Source organism: Xiphias gladius, chromosome 23 (assembly GCF_016859285.1).
Source record: "Xiphias gladius isolate SHS-SW01 ecotype Sanya breed wild chromosome 23, ASM1685928v1, whole genome shotgun sequence".
NCBI lineage: Eukaryota > Metazoa > Chordata > Actinopteri > Istiophoriformes > Xiphiidae > Xiphias > Xiphias gladius.
In genome coordinates this window covers 24902050-24920500 of record NC_053422.1, presented here as the reverse complement: position 1 = coordinate 24920500, position 18451 = coordinate 24902050, and positions in this window count along the sequence as shown.

The window sequence follows — 18451 nt, the reverse complement described above, 5'->3', positions numbered from 1 at the left end:
TATTTCATAGTGTGCAACAGATTCAGTCAACATTCACTGTGATTTCATCTGACTCTTAAAAAAGGCCCACCTATCGCCCTTTCTCAGATGTTTAATGAGCCTCCATTTGTTTGAAATCATATTTCTTCTCCCTGTCTTTTAATTAAAACACCCTCTTTTACCTTTACATAGATCAAAGAAGAAACACGAGCTCCTGCTAATTGGAGGTAGATTTGGCGCTTTAACAATATTTTGTTTTGACTAATTTCCTCCAGTGCACAGGTGTATAAAGAGAAGAGGGTGGAGGATGAGAGGAGGTGGATTTGTATAGGTACAGAAAAAAAAAAGACAAAAAACAAAAAACAAGATAATAGAGAGGAAAGTAGGAGAAATTAGGAGATTATTCAAGGTAAAAATAGCACATAACACTTATTTTGCTTTGCTAATTTCCTCTCATAGGTGAGATGCAGGAATTAGTTGAAATAAAATTAGTGAAGGGTTTGAGAATTATAGAGGATGCACATAATCGCTTAAAATAGCAATAAAAGGCAGAAAGCTATAAAAAAGAATAATCAACATGGGAACAGCTAACAAGGCACAAGAGGGGAAAAAACAAGGAAGCTAAAACTTAGTTACAAATAATATGCAAAAGGCGGAAATTACTGTATTGTTGCACCTATTTCCTCTTGTGTATCTGTGTTGGAGGTTGATAGCATAAAATAGCAAGATTATGGTAAAACAAGGTAAGACATCAGAAAGAAAAAAGAAAGAATGGCCTTAATTATCACCTCCTGTGTTGTGTTTTTGAAGTGTTTATTGCATAATTATACATCTATAAAAATAAAGGTTAAACAGCTCTGCGGGGAATTTTGGGGTGCTATCATTTATCAAGTCAAAACACTCGCCCACTCAAGGACTCAGGGTCAGCGTGCCTGGCATTTAACAGGCCGGATTAAGTGGGCTGAGATGAACGATGACATGTTTGAGAGGCTGGTTTTCCCACTGCAAGTGTAGTGCGGAAAGCTCAAATGCAAAATATGACAGATTTTTTTCAGAGGCACTGCTGCTTTTGAGAAGTTACAGATGAAGAAACACTAATGTGAGATGCAGAAATTAACCATTCCCCTGGATGTTTGGTTGGTTGTGTTCAGCAGCAGAGGAAGAACAGATTCAATGTTGTAAATACGAGTTAAATATATAGTTTAGTCGTTTGACTCTGAGGCTTTCAAAGAGAAAGATGACTACGTGTTCCCAGCCTGTTTGTTACTGTGGGTGAAGCATTGGCTCAATAAATGGACCTGTGACTGGTACACTGACACACACTAAACTTCACAGCAAAATGACAGCAGGGTCAAATTAAACTCACGTTTCACCCTGACATATTTCAACCTGGCGTAGTTCCTACAAATATGACTGCTGTGACTCTATGAGTCGTACTAACTTTGCAGTCTGCACCTAGAAATTTGCGGAAACGAGGACTCATGCAAAACAAGATACTGTATATCAGAGCAAGCAGCTCATGCCTCGTACAGCTTTCCAAATAAATACGATTCTTACATGAATCAACACAAATTGGCAGCGTATGACTGGCATCTACACTCCAGTAACCATTGTTTCTAAGTAAGCCGAGCATCGCCTTGTCGGAATACACTACTATCTATTATCCAGGCATCAACAAATTTTCATCAGTCAGATTTGCTGCTCAGATTGGCACATCCCACTCTGCACTCATGCATGGGCATATGCAGAGACATCCTCAGGTCATGGCGGGATTTTAAATGGTTATTTTGTAGTAAAACATTGTACAACTTTTCAGCCGTTCGGTTAAAATTTGAAGACTGAAGTCTTTGTGGGCTTTTTGAAAATGCGCTCATTACTGAGCCATGATCCACAGTAAATGGCTGCATTTATATAGCAGTTTTTATCAAAAGCGCCTTATGATTCCTTCTCCTTCACCCATTCAACATGGAAGCGATCTACCGTGCAAGTCGGTGTCCAGTGTCTTTCCTTTGACATGTGGACAGGAGGAACTGGGGACCCAACCGCCATCCTTGTGATTAGTGGACGAACCACTCTACCTCTTGAGTCGCAGCTGCCTATCAGTATTACTATCATGTGCTAGCTTTGGCTATAATGGATATGCTGATATAGAGGTACAACCATGACTTATGTTGCACTCAATGCACGTTTAGACTGTAGGGCGCATTTTTGCAATGTGCGTGTGTGTGGCCATGTGAAAATGAGTTTAAAACCCCTGGATGGCAGATAGAGAAAGAGATTGCTGTGACATTAAACCATAACTTCAGGCTATCATTTGCTTCTTGTTCAGGCAGTTATCACACCTGCACTGTGTTTTTCCGATTACAGATATTAGTCCTCAGTACTTCGATTTTACAAGAAATTGTAATGTAATTTCCTTTTTTTTCTTTTTTTCTGGGCACGGTTAGTACCTGGGTCACTCCCACACCATAACTTGACTACTCCTTTTGTCTGTGTTTTTTGTCTATGCCCAAGGAGTGTTATGAGTGTGACACCTCCAAAGTGTGTTTGTGCACTTTAGAGCGAATGTAAGTGCACGGCTGTTCAATTCTAAGAACAGCCATTCGGCCTTCATTGTATATGCAAACATTTGGATTTAAAAGGTCTGCATTTTCATAATTTTAAGGGATATTCTAGGGGGGCAGCTCAGTTGTGTAATGGTTCGCGCTGTTGCCCGGCCTGTTTTTATGCTTTCCTCGCACCTGCACGGTTTCCCTTTCACAGTAGTAGAAATGCATGTTAGTCAACTCAGGAAAAGTTAAGCAGACTCACTTTAGAGGTACTTTTACATTAGTTTCTTAGGCTCTGTTACTTCACTTCAGCAGTTCAGTAAAAGGTGGAATGCAAACAACTCTACAGTTGCATCTAACTGCATTTAAGGTAGGGATTAGTAATCCATCTTTATGTAGGACTGAAAGTTGCAGCAGAAAGCTAATATTAAGTTTTAAACTTAATTTTGGGGGCAGTGAAGTGATGCATGTTTCCTGTTTACTCTTCCAAAACGACGTTTCAAAGAGCTTTACTTCTGTGTGGCCACTCCAAGATATGGCTTCTATCAGTCGCATACATTCCCATGCAGCCTTTCACAGGTAACCAGTGGGCAGCTTCAGCAGAGCAGCTGGGGGTTCAGTGGCTTGTTCAAAGTCACCTTGACGGTATTAAGAGAAGCTGGGGAGCATTACTCACAGACTCTCTCCGCCCACGCTTTCCCTGTTGGGCCGAGCGTTTAAATTGGGCCCCGGGGTTTTAAACATCGTATAAGCAAATGTACGCAGCTTACATCAGCTGAATCACCCTACTCCACTTAGAGAGATCAGTGACTCACATCCTGACTCATGAGTGAGCTTCACAAACTCGAATTTAAGACCCGCAAACTTGAATGAGACATTAATAAACACAGAGTGGAGAAGCGGGACAATGGGCATTAAGTAGTTGTTATCTCTGGACCAGTGAAGCTTTGAGCGAAATTGCTACAGAGAATGAATGTGAAACAGTTTCTGTAATGTTCAAGACTGTGAACTGACCAGTCAGTGAAATGAACTTCTCACACTTGATGCCGCTACAAACTAGCAATTACAATCGCGCTCCATTCATGCTGACTCGCTGGCACTAATTTCAGTCACATGCTTGCGGTACCTTCATGAGTACGGTCTGTTTGGGTATTAGATGGGAGAAGGGAATTTTTATGTATACTGACAAAAACGCACAGTGGGTGTTACTCTGCCTTGTGGTGTCAATAAACAGTAGCACATACAACCACTGAAATGGTGTCAGGTGCACTGTGTGTTATTGGATTACAAGGATGCAAGAAAGAACTGTGCTTAAACTTAAGCTTTAAGTACCATACCGTTTCTACTTTCATTCCAACGCACACCAGAGAAAAAAACACTGCACTTTTCTACTTTTATAATACACGCTGCAATGTTACAGGTTAAACTACTCAACATTATAAAGAAGTTGATGTTTGCTTCACCTCAAACACTAACAGCATTTAATGCTCCTTACAGATTATTGCATCAGTAATGATATTATAACACAGCATAATATAACTTTGTAAGAGGCCATTCTGCAGAAGCGCAGAGTGCTTTTACTTTTGATACATAATATACTAGTGATGATAATATTTCAGCATTTTTAATAAATAAAGGACATTTTTTGTATTAATTTTATTTGAGGGATATTCATGCTCTAAGTTTTGGAACTACGGGTCCTATAATGCTTGTAAACAGGAAATACAGTGTTGCCGTGGCTACAAATTGAGCCCCAAGTCACATCACCCGGATCTAAAAATATGTGCATCATGTCTGTGCGTTCAGGTTTGACTGAGTTATGAGTGTGTTTTGTAAATGGAAATCGCAGCAGTCAAGCTAAAGTAATACGACTGCCTCCATGAGCTATGTGTCACAGCCACTGCTGCTGCTGCGGCTGCTGACCATGATGATAAGTGGGTCAAATCGAAGGAGCTACAATCTACTATAATCTACAATCTCTCGATTTTGGAAAGTGTTTGACAGAACCGTGAGCAAATCTGGGTTTTTCAACAAAAGTTTGAGTTCAGTCTTATACTATAGATTATGGACAATCAACAACAGGGCTTTTTCCTGATAGTCTTCGGCAAACTAATCCTAATAAAAGTCAGAGTTTGAAAGAACAAATATAACTCACATGAAACAGATTTGGAACATCCCTTCAATCTTATGTGTGGTTACAAAGAAAGCTGAATTTCTGCTTATCTTGCATTAAATTACAGCTGTTTTCTCTAAATACCATTCAAGTGTTTTAATGTACTGTATGTCTGGACTTTTATTTTTTTTCTTATGTTTCTGTTTTTCAGTGATGCACAAATTGCTTTTCTCGTGATGAGTCAGAGTAAGGTATTCCGTCGTGTCAACGACAACAAAAAAACCCAAACCTCTTTGCACCTAATTTTATCTCCTTTACTGTGACACGTTTCTTAGCTGAATGAGCTGGTATTCAGTGAATAAGTCTCTGTGCAGACTCAGAGGAGAAGGAAAAGTAATTTTCTGTTGTCGTGTTCCGGGACAGCTTGTATCGTCCTTCTGCAGCTTCTCTCAGACATGTTGGTTTATACACACAATGTTGGCATTCATATATAGCGGTTTAACGATAACTGGGTGGAATAATCTGCATTTTTATGTGACAGTTTAAAAGAGGGGGGCAAATATTCAAAACATTATCAACATATTTAAAAATCAAAATTTGATACTCAGAAGAATTACTTACAGTTTAGTCATACTTATCTTAAAACAAACCTTTTGCAGGAGTCAGCTGTTAGGTCTTAGCCACAAAGGCCAGTTTCTCTCCTCTAAATATGAAGGAAAGTTCATTTTAACAATTCATTTACTTTTGCACTTAGTTATACAATCCTATTTGACCTACATGTTAACTGACTTCATTAACTTGGCTTAATTTGCTTAATTTCAGCTCCAAATAAGCTTCTTCCTTCTCAGACACGCATATAAAGTATAATGGCCTGTGGTCCACCAGTTCTAATTGTGTTTGGTGTCCAACATGTCCAGAGAAACGTGTTCTGCGTTAAAAATCATCAGAGCACTCTGGTCAGCTTACAGAAATTCATTTGTGTCTTGCAACGACGTATGTCTCAGACAAAGTTCAGCTGAAGGAGAAGACACCTTCACAGAACTGAAATCATCCCGAAAAGACTGTAGGATATTCAATGAAACCACTTCTCGACTTAGTTCAACCATATGTATTTAAAATTCATATTGCTTTTTTTTTTTTGTGAAACTACAAAAAACTAATGTGACAAACCCGTAAGGTAGATTCCAGTGTGGTGTCACTTGTTTCGAGATTCTTTTAAAAAAAAAGTGGAAATATTTTACTTGAAAGCAGATCCCTCCAGTTGTCCCAGGATACAGTGATAGAAAGAAACATTTGAATTTCCATCATAAAGGAGTGTAATTATCACACTCCAGGGCGCCACTGTTAAATCTTTTATGCCTGCCAGCAACATGACATGTGCCAACAGCTTAATAGATCGAGATGCATACATAATAAGCTAAACAGTGCTAGCTGGCTATTCAAAAAAAAAAAATAAATAAATAAAAAAAACCTGTAAAAGGTAAAAGACATGTTCACAGGGATATCACCAAGTTTTATTCTGCTTTGCATCTCGTGTGCTCATGTTCATGTAATCATTTGCATTATCAGTTTCCCACCGACTGTCTTCGCTAAGTGTGATGTTGTCTGAGCAGCCCTATTTGCAGTCCTGTTTGAAATTACTATTATTGGTTCCCCTGAATTTTAAGTACAGAATTTAGAATATCTTCAGAACACAAATTCACCAATTCTATTTAAATAAAATGTCCAAAGTTACTGAGCAACAACAACAACAAAATGCTTTCATTTAATGAAATAAAAAATACAGACATAAAATGTTCGCTTGACATAATTACTGGCACCTTTTGATGAATTTAAATTAGTTCCTCAAACAAAACAAAAAACAAATCAAACTCACCTGTGCTTAATTTTCAGTGTACAAATGAAGTGAATTAACCAATGAATGATGGTTTTACTGCATAAAAAGTGGCTGATTGTTTCCAGTTTCTTTTTCACAAAGGCAGATACATGACAGCTGTCTGAGAGCATTGGAAATACTATTATCAAAAAACAGAACAATTCCAAAGGCTACAAGGCAATGATGAAAGATCTTGAAATCCCTTTTTCAACAGTTTGTAATGTTATCAAGAAGTTTCACAGTCTTGGTGAAGGCCAAGGAGGACACCACTATTGAAAGAAAGGCACAAAAGACAAGACGAATGTTTGCAAAAACTTTCATAGAGAAGCCACAGTCTTTCTGGGATAATGTTATATAGAAAGATGAAACCACAGTAGAGCTCTTTGGGAATACAATGCTTCTGTTTGTTTATATGCGATGAAATGAAGCCCAGAAGGAAAAGAACACCCTACCTACAGTAAAACATGGCGGAGGTTCTATCATGCTGTGGGGCTGCTTTGCTGCTTCTGGTACTGGAGGACTTGATATTTCAAAAGAATGATGAAATAATAATAAATCAGAAAGGCATTTTAGAGCAAAATTTGTTCCCCAGTGTTAGAAAACTAAGTTTGAGGTGAAGGTCTTGGGTCCTTCAGCAGGACAAAGGCCCAAAACACACATCCAGCAGGACAAAGGAATGGTTTAAAAGGAAAAGATAGACTTTTTTAAACTTGCCAGCAATGAGTCCTGACCTAAATCCCATCGAAATCCTTTAGAGAACTGAAATCTGCCATTGTAAAAATGACTCCTGCAAACTTAAAAGAGCTTGAACACATAGCGATGGAAGAAGTGTCAGAAACTACCAGTAGACAGGTGCAAGAAGCTTCTAGATGGCTACTAGAAACATTTAGAGGCTGTTATTGTTGCCAAAGGTTCTGCGATCAAATAATAGTGAAGGGTGCCAACAATTGTGTCTGGGGTAGTTTTTATGTTTGTATCATTTCACTATTATGCAGTTTTGTTTTTTTATTCTCTTTTATTAAGTTACTTTAGACATTTAATTAGAATATTCTGATTATAGAAAATTGGTTAATTTGCATTTATTTTGAAGATATTCTAAATTCTGTACTTAAAATTCAGGTGAACCAGTAGATTTCCGAAAGGACTCTATATTCCACAAATTTGCTCTGACAAATAGGTTTTGGAGAAAACATAATTAGTGACTGGTTTATATTTGTTGAAAAATTATTTCCAATAATGGAAGTTTAACAAACATCAAAGAAGTCAGAGGTCAGACGGTGGATGTTTGAGCATACAGAGCTCTCCTACTTCTGCATCTCATGTGCTTCTGCGTATAGGTTGGGTTTAAAGGGTGGATTTTACACATCAAAGTCAGTATACAGGTGTTGGGGAGAAAAAAGAAATATAAAAGCTTTTGTGGCTCCAAAGGGAAGCTGTGTGAAGTCTGATAAATTGCCTCCAGTGTTGTCACTTGAGGCAGTGTTGGTTGGGGCAAAAGACTACAGTCTGAAATCAGACCAATGTGCCAGTACTGGTCTGTCCTCTCTCTCTGTGAGACATGCCTGGTGAAGAAAAAAGCCAAACATTACCTAAAATATACAAGTTGGTTTTTTTAAATGCAGAGTTTCATATAGTGGTTTCCTACTGTTTCCCCACCAAGTTTTACTGGAAATCAGATTTTGCTTTTTACCCATGACAGAAACGTCAGGAAAATCTGTCAGTCTTTTAGAATATACATTCGGCCAAACATACAGTATCTACCGACAGAAAAGGGATATATCTTTGTCTCCATCAACAGCTCTGCCACTACAGTACCGGTGGGAATCTTTGTCTCTTTGTCCTGAATGTAAAACCCAGATGCAGAGTGACAGCAGTGCAGACCACAGTGAGCTGCTCCTGCAAATGAAAAAGATTTGAGATCTCCACAGAATAAAATTCTCCATCAGAACGACAGAAAGCAATAGTAATATTGTTGCTTTTGGTGGAAGAATCATATCTTTACATAATTACATTTTCAAGATCTCAGAAAAAATAAATAAATAAATAAGTAAAAAACAATTTTTTTTTAAAAGAAATAAATATTTTTTAACTTGCTGAATAACTCTTCAGAGATTTATGAACTCAACAACTGCTCAATTCGACCAGAAGAAATCCCTCAACTGAAAGCAAAGCATGAAATGCAAAAATATCTTATCTATGTCAATATACGACTCAGTCCTGATTTAATCATCACAGAATAAACTACAAAACGCCCTGCGGACCTCAGCCAAGGCCAGTGTCAAACCACATACACCAGACTTCAAACGAAAAAATTCAGATTCATGGTAAATGATCTGGATCAGCCCTGAAATTTTAATGGGTTCTTCCCTGACCCATGGCCCATCCCTTCGCCAAGTTCGGTACAAATCGTTTTTCGTAATCCTGCTAACAAATCGGACCCGGGTGAAAACATAACCTCTCTTTGTGGACGTCTTATTCCTCTAGCTTCATTTTTACCCACCAATGTTAATGCACATTGTCAATTTGTACTTAAAAAATCTTAATAAAAGGCTTACATAAAAAAAAAAAGTTCTTCGTTACTTTTAAAAAAAGGCATTAAAATTAAATGTCTTATTAAATATTTGCAAAGGAAAATTATTTGTGTATGAACATATTTTTTTAGGGAACAGGGTTGGTCTGAGTCACGAATACTTTTTCATCATTTTTATCCATAGACACATGAGTGGGCGTCCATGAGACGTATGTCCCATACTGGAAGATGACACAACAAAAATGTTTGAAAAGATGAAAATATACAGTATTTACTTTCTAGGTGGCACATTAATCAGTGAGCTGAACTGTAGGAACCCACATACTGTAGTGTATAGGAGGTAATCCACAACTGATATATACTGAATTGCCCCTTAAATATTGTTGCCACTGCCAGCTTGCATCTCAAACTAAAACAGCATTCTCCGACTGGTGATAAGTAGTGTGAAATGATCCGCTGCTTACCCTCATGTTCTGAAATGATTGGACTGGGACTCAAGCATTCGGTACTTTTGTAAGAATTTCCACATCTCTGCACCACGGGGAGTTTTTGACCTTTAGTCAAAGCATCTTCATGATTCAAGGGTAAACGGAAGGGCACACACACACACACACACACGCACACACACGTAAAGCAAGACAGTGACAGACGCAGGTAGACATGCATTAAACAAGGACATGCAAAGGGGACGCACACAAGCTCATGCGCTAAACAAACAAGTAACACACACACACTCTTCCATATTTGGGTCACACTCATGCACTCAAACAAGCAGCCTGTTTCATCCATCCACACAACTAGCCATCACCCTTCACCTAAAACCCCTAAAACACACCTGCTGATGCATCCCATCAACAAGCCACTTCTCTGTCTCTCTCTGTCTCACTCACACACACACACACACACACACACACGCACACCGTCTTCAAGATCTCCCTCTAACGAATGTTGGCAGCCATTATCAAATTCCCCTGCTCGTTTTCTCTCCGTAACGAGCTTCTATCAGCTAACGGGCCACTTTGAAGTGGCGACAGACTTGAATAATTAGAGAACACCGAGGAAATGATGAGTGGGAAAATAGAGGAGGTAAGAGGCACAGAGGAATAGAATGGAGTGGAAACGGATGAAAAAACAAATGGAAAAACAATAGAGTAAAGACAGAAAGGAGGACTAGTTGATGGGAGAGAGGAATCACTCAGGGCCAGTGGGAAATGTGTTTTTTGTAAGTATTTTCTTGCTTCTTCTTGGGCAATTTTGCCAGAGGAGAAACGTAAGTAAGAGAGGAGGGGCAGAATACTGTAGACAAATGCGGGAGATGAGTATAGGAAGCAAGGGAAGGATTACTCTAATTGTTTTCCATACTATATTTTACCATTATTGCCTCCGGGGAAATAGAAAGAAAGGATAGGAATGGATAGAAATGAGGCAGGATAAAAATTTGAAAAAACTAAGAAAAAAGAAAGGGAAAGAGGGAGGAAAGAAGAGTGGATTTGAGTTGGAAAGGTGGAGGGAGAGGAAGAATGCTGCCAAAACAGTTTCTGTTAAACACACAGGGGGAGAAAAATGCTTGCAGCAGGCAGAGGCGCCAATACAGCGAAATTCAGAAACAAATACAGCAACTTCCTGCACGCTCACACACACGTGCAAAAGGTTGCAGGAGATAAGTGCAGACATATAAACTCACTCAGGAGGGCAAAAGGTTTCGCAGACAAGAACAGTGCGTACGTGCGTGTGTATGTACAAACACACACAAAAGGGTTCGCATGAAAATGTGAGTGGATGGGGGCTCAGGTAGATAAAACACAGAAGGAGGTTGGGGCAGAGGAAGGAAAGCAAAAAAGAGAAACGTACAGTCGCAAATCTAGAAAGCAGATCTCTAGCCTGCACGTCACACTCTGTCTTATCAGCTGTGACAAATAGAGAGAAGAGTTTTATCTTCACTGGTCCTATTTGAAACGCTCCACTGTTTCCATTCTTCCATTCTCTCCAGCATTTGATATTAATCACCACCCAACCAACAGCATCCTTGATGGGGCTTTATCGCTCAAGTAATTCTCATAACATGTCAATGCGGGGAAATCCACACCTTCATTTCCTCTTTTCTTAAAGGAGGTCAGGTCATGGTCAGATAGCAGGGGGGGGGGGCGCATGCCGACCTGTGGGCTGGAACTCAAATGGTCCACTTAAAACTTCGGTCTATGTTGTAAAAGGCCACCCTGATTTAAGGCTTCATGCTGGCATTCAGAAGGCTGAGCTGCCACACGTACCACTCTCCATTCCATTCATGTGCATGAAAAAAGTCATCAACCAAAAAACCCACTGCTGTTATTTCTGGAACCAGTTTTTTGGGCAATTTATTTGTTTTGTAAGGTTAGTTTTGCGGGAAATATAATTGCCGACTGGATTTTGCAGTGGCAGCCACTTTCCAGTGATGGAAAAGTCCATGGTGGGCATAGAACGCACAGGAGACACTTTGACAATGGAGACACTTGACGCAAGAGGCTATTGTATCGCAAGAGTGGATATTGCAGGAAAACATGTGATCATTTAGTTGATGCATTCAGTATGAACATTTAGTGACACTGCAGATCCATTCATTAAAACTGTTTCTTCATTATGTTGATTTAAAAAAATGAAATTCAGTTGTCTTTATGTTTCTCTTAAAGCATTTACAAATTAGTAGTATATAAAGGTAATATTCAGGGGGCAGGGTTGCAGGAAACTAGCCGATGTATTGATTTTTCAAAGGACACTTAGTTGGACTCAAAATGTCAGGATATGTACTACATCCTATACTGAGTGTCCAAGGTACAGAAAAAATTCATCAACCAAAGAACAAGCTTGATGTTCAACAAGCAATGTTAAGAAAAAAAATTGGTAAAAACTGCATTGAAATGAGTCAGGTGGCTCCTGGATGTCTTCCTGTGCTCAGTTATTATCTGCAGATGCATCTGGCTGCACAGTCTATTTTCTGAAAGACTGAATGATTTTCCTGTGGTTTAAGTCCTGGATACAAAAGAGAACTCAATGGGGAAACAGCGGGAAACTGCTCTTTGAAAGTCTAACTCCTAAAAGGAAATGTTGGACGTTTTAGGTAAGGTTTAGCTTTTTTCTACATCAGGTTCGGGATACCTCAGATACAGAAACAACTGATCAGCAGTAGCACCAGCATCAGTCAGACCTGTTAGTGAGCATTGTTCAAAGGCGACTGCTGCAAATGAACTCATTAGCATTGGCAGGGGGCGATTTCCAAGGAGGTCTTCAGCTTCAGGATTACCGCCTGGAAGGCACAGCACTGCTAACAGAGATATGCTGGGCTAAAATAATCGACAAACTCGAGAGCTCTTAAGCTGAAAAAAATAGGTGGAGACATTCACACATCATCTTCAAGTGCACAATGTTCATTTGGCAAACCTTCTAGTCAGTCCTCATGATTGAAGTCTTTTCTCTTATAAAACCAAAACATTGTGTTTGAAAAGACGTTTGATAAAGCATAAATCTCACCTTTGTGTTGCTTGTCAAAGTGTTTTGAGAGGAGAATGTCATATTTACACTTTGTTTTTTCGTACAGATTAAACAAACTGGATAAGACGTGTCAATTACCTTTCCAGTCTAAGATAAACTAGCCATCTGCTGGCTGCAGCTTCATATTTAGCATACAGACATGAGGGTGATATCAATCCTCTCATCTAACTCCCAGCAAGATAGTGGATAAGCATATTTCCCAAAATGTCAAACTATCTCTTTAATGTACTGAATGTGGACCGGTCATGTTTGGCAGATACCCATCCATCCACCCACCTATCATGTATTAATTATTTTAATGATATGAAAAGTGTATTTTAAATCTTTACATTAAATTTTTATTATCCATTTACTGCATTTTGTCTTTAATCACTTTAAGAACCATGATCTTCTCTACAGATTGAGTGAAGGAGCTAATAGGAATGGGGAATTAGACAACGTGTCTTTCAGGGATTTGGTGCTTCAGGGTGTTTTTTCAGGCAATTTCTATGTGTACACTGATCTCTTTAATTCCTGTTATTTCTTTGAAATTTTTTGTTTTCACAGCATTTACATATATTATTATCTAAGGATGGACTGCTTATGCAGAGGAATGTTGGAGGGGGGGGTTGTAGTTCTACATGTTATGTTATGCTCTATGTGTAAACAAGCCTCATACTTTATTATGACTGTTCATCCTTTAACATCCTGTAGTTTGGCAGCACTGTTGCACTACGGTGTGGTACACTAGTGCTAATTAAAAGAGCTGGCAACTCATCACGCTTTGTTTGTCCCACTGCTCCTTTTCTGTAGCAACATGGCAGGGAAAGAAAATGCATATTTATCAGAACAGAGTTGGATGCTGCCGTCTGTGTTTTATTTTTGTATTTCCTTTCCACAGAGTTGAATAAAATTTAACAATATAAGCGAAACAGTCCAAGGTCAGCAGAAAAAAGGAAGCAAATGATAAGGCATGCATGAGTCTATTATTGCGGGTGCACACGGGAGCTGTGCCCTGGCTACAACTGCTAACAGTCGCGAAGGGGAAATGGGAAGAAAACAAAATGCAATACAAGAGGGCTTCTTAAACTTTTCAGCCTGAGTCCGGAGGACAAATCGATCCTCTCAGCTACAGACCAGGCCTCATTAAAACATATTGCCTCTTTTGTCATGCAAGCAGGACAGGCAGGGATTATTTTTAGACCCACTCTTTCAATTTTAAAAGTAGAAGTCACAAGTCATTGCTTTGTAACATCAATAAATCAGTACCACATTCAATTTTGAGATATTGGTAAAATTCTGGCACCAATTACTTGCCAGGAAGTTTGGCAGCCTGTGCTGTTCCAGTGTATTTAACAGTGTCCCACCCATTTGGATTTGGCAGGAAATAATTTGATCTGCTTTATGGCACAAAAAAAGAGAAGAGTGTTGTTCTTTCTGGAAAAAAAAAAAAAAAAAAAAGCTGAAGCTTTCAGAGTTACTCCCAGTGACAATTAGTACAATGAGTGGAATCAAAAAAGCCAAGGACACCAAGAAGGAGAAGGAGAGAAAGCAAAAGGATTTATGAGACAATTAGTCTTAAAGGACCATTCCAATGATTCTGCGTGATCGCATCAAGCCGTTTTCCAAACCATGCTACTGAGTACTTTTGTCCCGGCAAAGGCATCCATTTACTTCCATTCATTTCCATACGGTATGAAAATAAATTAGCAGACTCTTGAACCTTGATTAGTTGTGTGGTGCATCAGAATGCACATCATATCTGCATTCAAACTAATGCCTTAATGAATTCATTCATTCATTCATTAAGGCAATTATTTTTTGTTTTGTTTTGTTTAAATCAAAGAAATAATAGATTGGATTGCTTGCCTTTGAAAATAGTCAGTAAGTATGTAAAGTATAAATAATTTGTAGTTAAGGAGCCACATAATACTGACTCCACTTCTTTCAAGTGAGTAAATGTACAGTCACTTAAATAAGCATAAATTCTGGTCTGGTTGTGTACGTTGCAACAGCATTTCTTTACCTACTGAGTAATTCCTTCTTCTAAACAAAAACAGAGCAAAAAACAAAGGAAAAAAAAGAGGCATGTTCCCTCTTTTCTGTTTCATTCTTCCTGACCACCATAATCAGTGGATATCCAGACTACTTTCCATCTCTGGCAAGGATTCAGAATTCATAGAACGTAAGTTGGAGCTGTAACTTGAAGAGACAGTGAGTGTGTGTAACCGTTAGTATAAAACATTGGATAATTCTACAAAGCTTTGGAATATGTTCAATGTGAAAGTAGCACCTGCAAACTAACTCCAAGACACAAAATGTATTCAAGGCAACATTTTGATCTCAGTCTTTAACACCCTGTCACCTATATGTAAAGTGTGTATAATTTATTTTTAAAAGTCTTTCTTTTTGGCATGTCAACTATGACATGGGTAAAGTCTGAGAAAGATTGTGAATATGGCAAATAGACAATGTTGAAGGTACAGTCAGGGTTAGGCAACTAAAACACTTGGTTATGGTTAGCAAAACATTGTGGATAAGGTTAATAAAACGGTTGTAGGTTTGTGTTGAATTCTTCCAAGGTTCAGTTGCTCAAAATTCTTTTGTTCTCCGCCTGATGATGTAGAATATTACAGTTGGTGTCCTAACATCCTCCTGTCATAACTAAATGGTTTCAGATCTACCCTGAAATTGATGCTGATGGAGGCTTAAGGTTTTCGTTGTTGGACAAGCCATTTCAGTTTCACAAAATATGGTACGCTTTTCTTTCCTATTTGGGAGACAACGCAATCGGTGACAAAGGACACCCTTGCCTTCTGCCTTCCTACAAAGTAATGCACATTACTTCCTGCATCGAAACTGACATGCAGGATCGTTCATTATGGACATAATTCCTAGGAATACTGGGCTGCAGTTGACATGCATAGACACTGGGAAAAAGGAAAGTGGCATATCCCATTGAGTTGACACTACTGAAACGCCACTGGTGTAGCACTGTCGGACTGACAATGGTCAGATTTTGAACTTAAAATCGATGCAGCAGAACTAGAGATAGCACTCTTGTTATTCCACCCTTTCTCTCTCCTTGTCAAAACCTGGCTCCTCCTTACCCACAATGCAACTTGACTGCTGATCGTTGCATGTTATAAAGGTCCACACCCCCAGATTTTCAGTTTCAGTTTCAAACTTGTAATCGTCAGCCCCGGCCGACGCTGACTCAAGTGAAATCACTCGAAGCAATTCATCACCTCACACAGGTCACATAGCGTCTGCCGGAGCCATGAAAGGCTTTATACAACTTTTATCACATATGCAGTAGTGCTCCCCAAGACTTGTAAAATGGCTCCAATGTGTACAATTGGTGGAAAGTCTCAGTATAAACACTTCTGCCTTCCACATCTAGAGGGTTTTTTTTTCTCTCTGTTTGAAAATAATGCCATATGTTTTTACATAAAAAAGAAAAATGTTATGTCATTTATAGCCAGGTGACTGATTGCTCACTGGCCAATTGTATTTGTTGTCTGGCAGCATCAGCTCATTGAAAATTTTATCAGGTTGCATTGGGAACTGGAGGCTTTGCAGGTTTCAGTGGCAGATCTTTTCTCGATAGACGCCTCTGGCCTGGCATGTGCAATAGCTTTGAAAGGGGAAATGGAACGAAAGCAGAGGGCAATAAAGGAGTAACTGAGCAAATTTTGTCTTGCCCTGAGACCCAGGCTCAGTAATAGTGCTGTGCAGAGATTCAAACTGAGTAAATTTACTCCTTCAGGGAAATGTAACCATCAGGTGTCAAGCTCTGTCTGTACTATCTGAAGGTGGTGAGTAGAAAAATAGGATGAGAAGAGACATTATTTAGATGGAAGCATTATTTGGTTATTTTACAGTCACTTGAGTTTCAGAATAATATACTGATGTACTGTAATAGCCTATCAGTGACGCAGTATGAGACGAAAACTCTTATTTTCTCTGTAAGTTTTGTATGTGTATGTGTGTATGAGCGAGAGACAGCAATGAGATAGTGCACTTCCATGTCTTGCTGTGTGTGTGTGTGTGTGTCTGTGTGTGTGTGTGTGTGTGTGTGTGTGTGTGTGTGTGTGTGTGTGTGCTGAAATCATCTGTGTTTTGTAATTTGTCCTGTGGGGAAAACAATTCAGGTATGGAGACCGGTGACTGTTTAAGAAACTAGACACATCTTTCTTCTTTCCTCATTGTCACCTCAAGCACACACACATGCACACACGCACCCACCTGTCCAACCAGCATTATCTGTTAACCATAGTCGATGTACAGCCATGTGTGCCGGCTTTTACCCCTTAAGCGTGTCCCTGTGACTGCCTCATGATAGCTTTTTGTGTGTGTGTGTGTGTTTGTCAGAGTCTGAATATATTTTTTGCTTGCTTGCGTCTGTGTTTCCTAGAGCCTGAGGTGGGGCATGTATGTTTTGTGTGCGAGACTGTGTGTTTAGCCCTAGAGTATGTACCTGTGACTTTTTGCTGATATACACGCTTAGCGACACTCGTCCCCTCCAAGCTCCTCTCTTTTTATTCCTCTCTTTGTCATCTGTCCTCCTTATCCAGCTTTGTTTCTTCTTTAGAATGACTCATCTCTCACCATCGTGAGGACTAAAACTTTGGATCTGATACATCAGTTTTGAACATTCTTTTTTTGATCAGTCTCTCAGAAGAGCCCGAACTTAAAGTGTAATAAAAAAAAATGCTGAAGGACTACTACTAAATTGCTTGTGGTTTAAATATGCAAAAATGTATGGATAAAATATTATTATTTATTATTATTTATTTAGATGAGCTATAAAAAAGAAAAAAATACTAACGAAAAAAAAAAACCTCCAATACAAAACTTCCATTACAGATCATTCTGAAAGTATTCAGACCCCTTCACTTTTTTCACATTTTTTATGTTGCAGCCTTATTCTAAAATCATTTAAATATTTTTTTTCCCTCATAAATTTACACTCAATACCCCATAATTCCAAGAGAGGTGAAAATAGGATAAAGAGAATTGGGTGCCTCCCGTTTCTCTTGATCGTCTTTGATGTGTTTCTACACCTTGATAGGAGACCACCTATGGTAAATTCAATTGATTGGACATGATTTGGAAAGACATACAACTGTCTATATAAGGTATGACAGCTGAAAATTGATATCAGAGCAAAAACCAAGCCATGAGGTCAAAGAAACTGCCTGCAGAGCTCAGAGACGGGATTGTGTTGAGGCACAGATCTGGGGAAGGCTACAAAAAAATTCTGCTGCATTGAAGGTTCCAGAGCACAGTGGCCTCCATAATTCTTCAATAGAAGAAGTTTGGAACAACCAGGACTCTTCCTAGAGCTGGCTGCCCAGCCAGACTGACCAACAGGGGCAGAAGGGCCTTGGTGAGAGAGGTGACCAAGAACCCGATGGTAACTGTGGCTGAGCTCCAGAGATCCCGTGTGGAGGTGGGAGAAACTTCCAGAAGGACAACCATCACTGCAATTCTCCACCCATCTATCAGACTGTGAGAAACAATATTCTTTGATGAAACCAAGATTGAACTGTTTCGCTTCAATTCAAAGCACCATGTCTGGAGGAACCAGGCACCACTCAACACCTGCCCTATACCATCTTAGTGGAAGGGACAGAGAGACTAGTCAGGGTTGAGGGAAAGTTGAACAGCCCAAAGTAAAGAGATCTCCTCAATAAAAACCTGGTGCAGAGCTCTCAGGACGTCAGAATGGGCTGAAGGTTCACCTTGCAACAGGACAATGGCCCTAAACACACAGCCAAGACAATGCAGGAGTGGCATAGGAACAACTCTGGGGATGTCCTACAGTGGCCCAGCCAGAGCTTTGATTTGAACCCAAATGAACATCCAATGGCCAACCTGGCAGAGCTTGAGAGGAT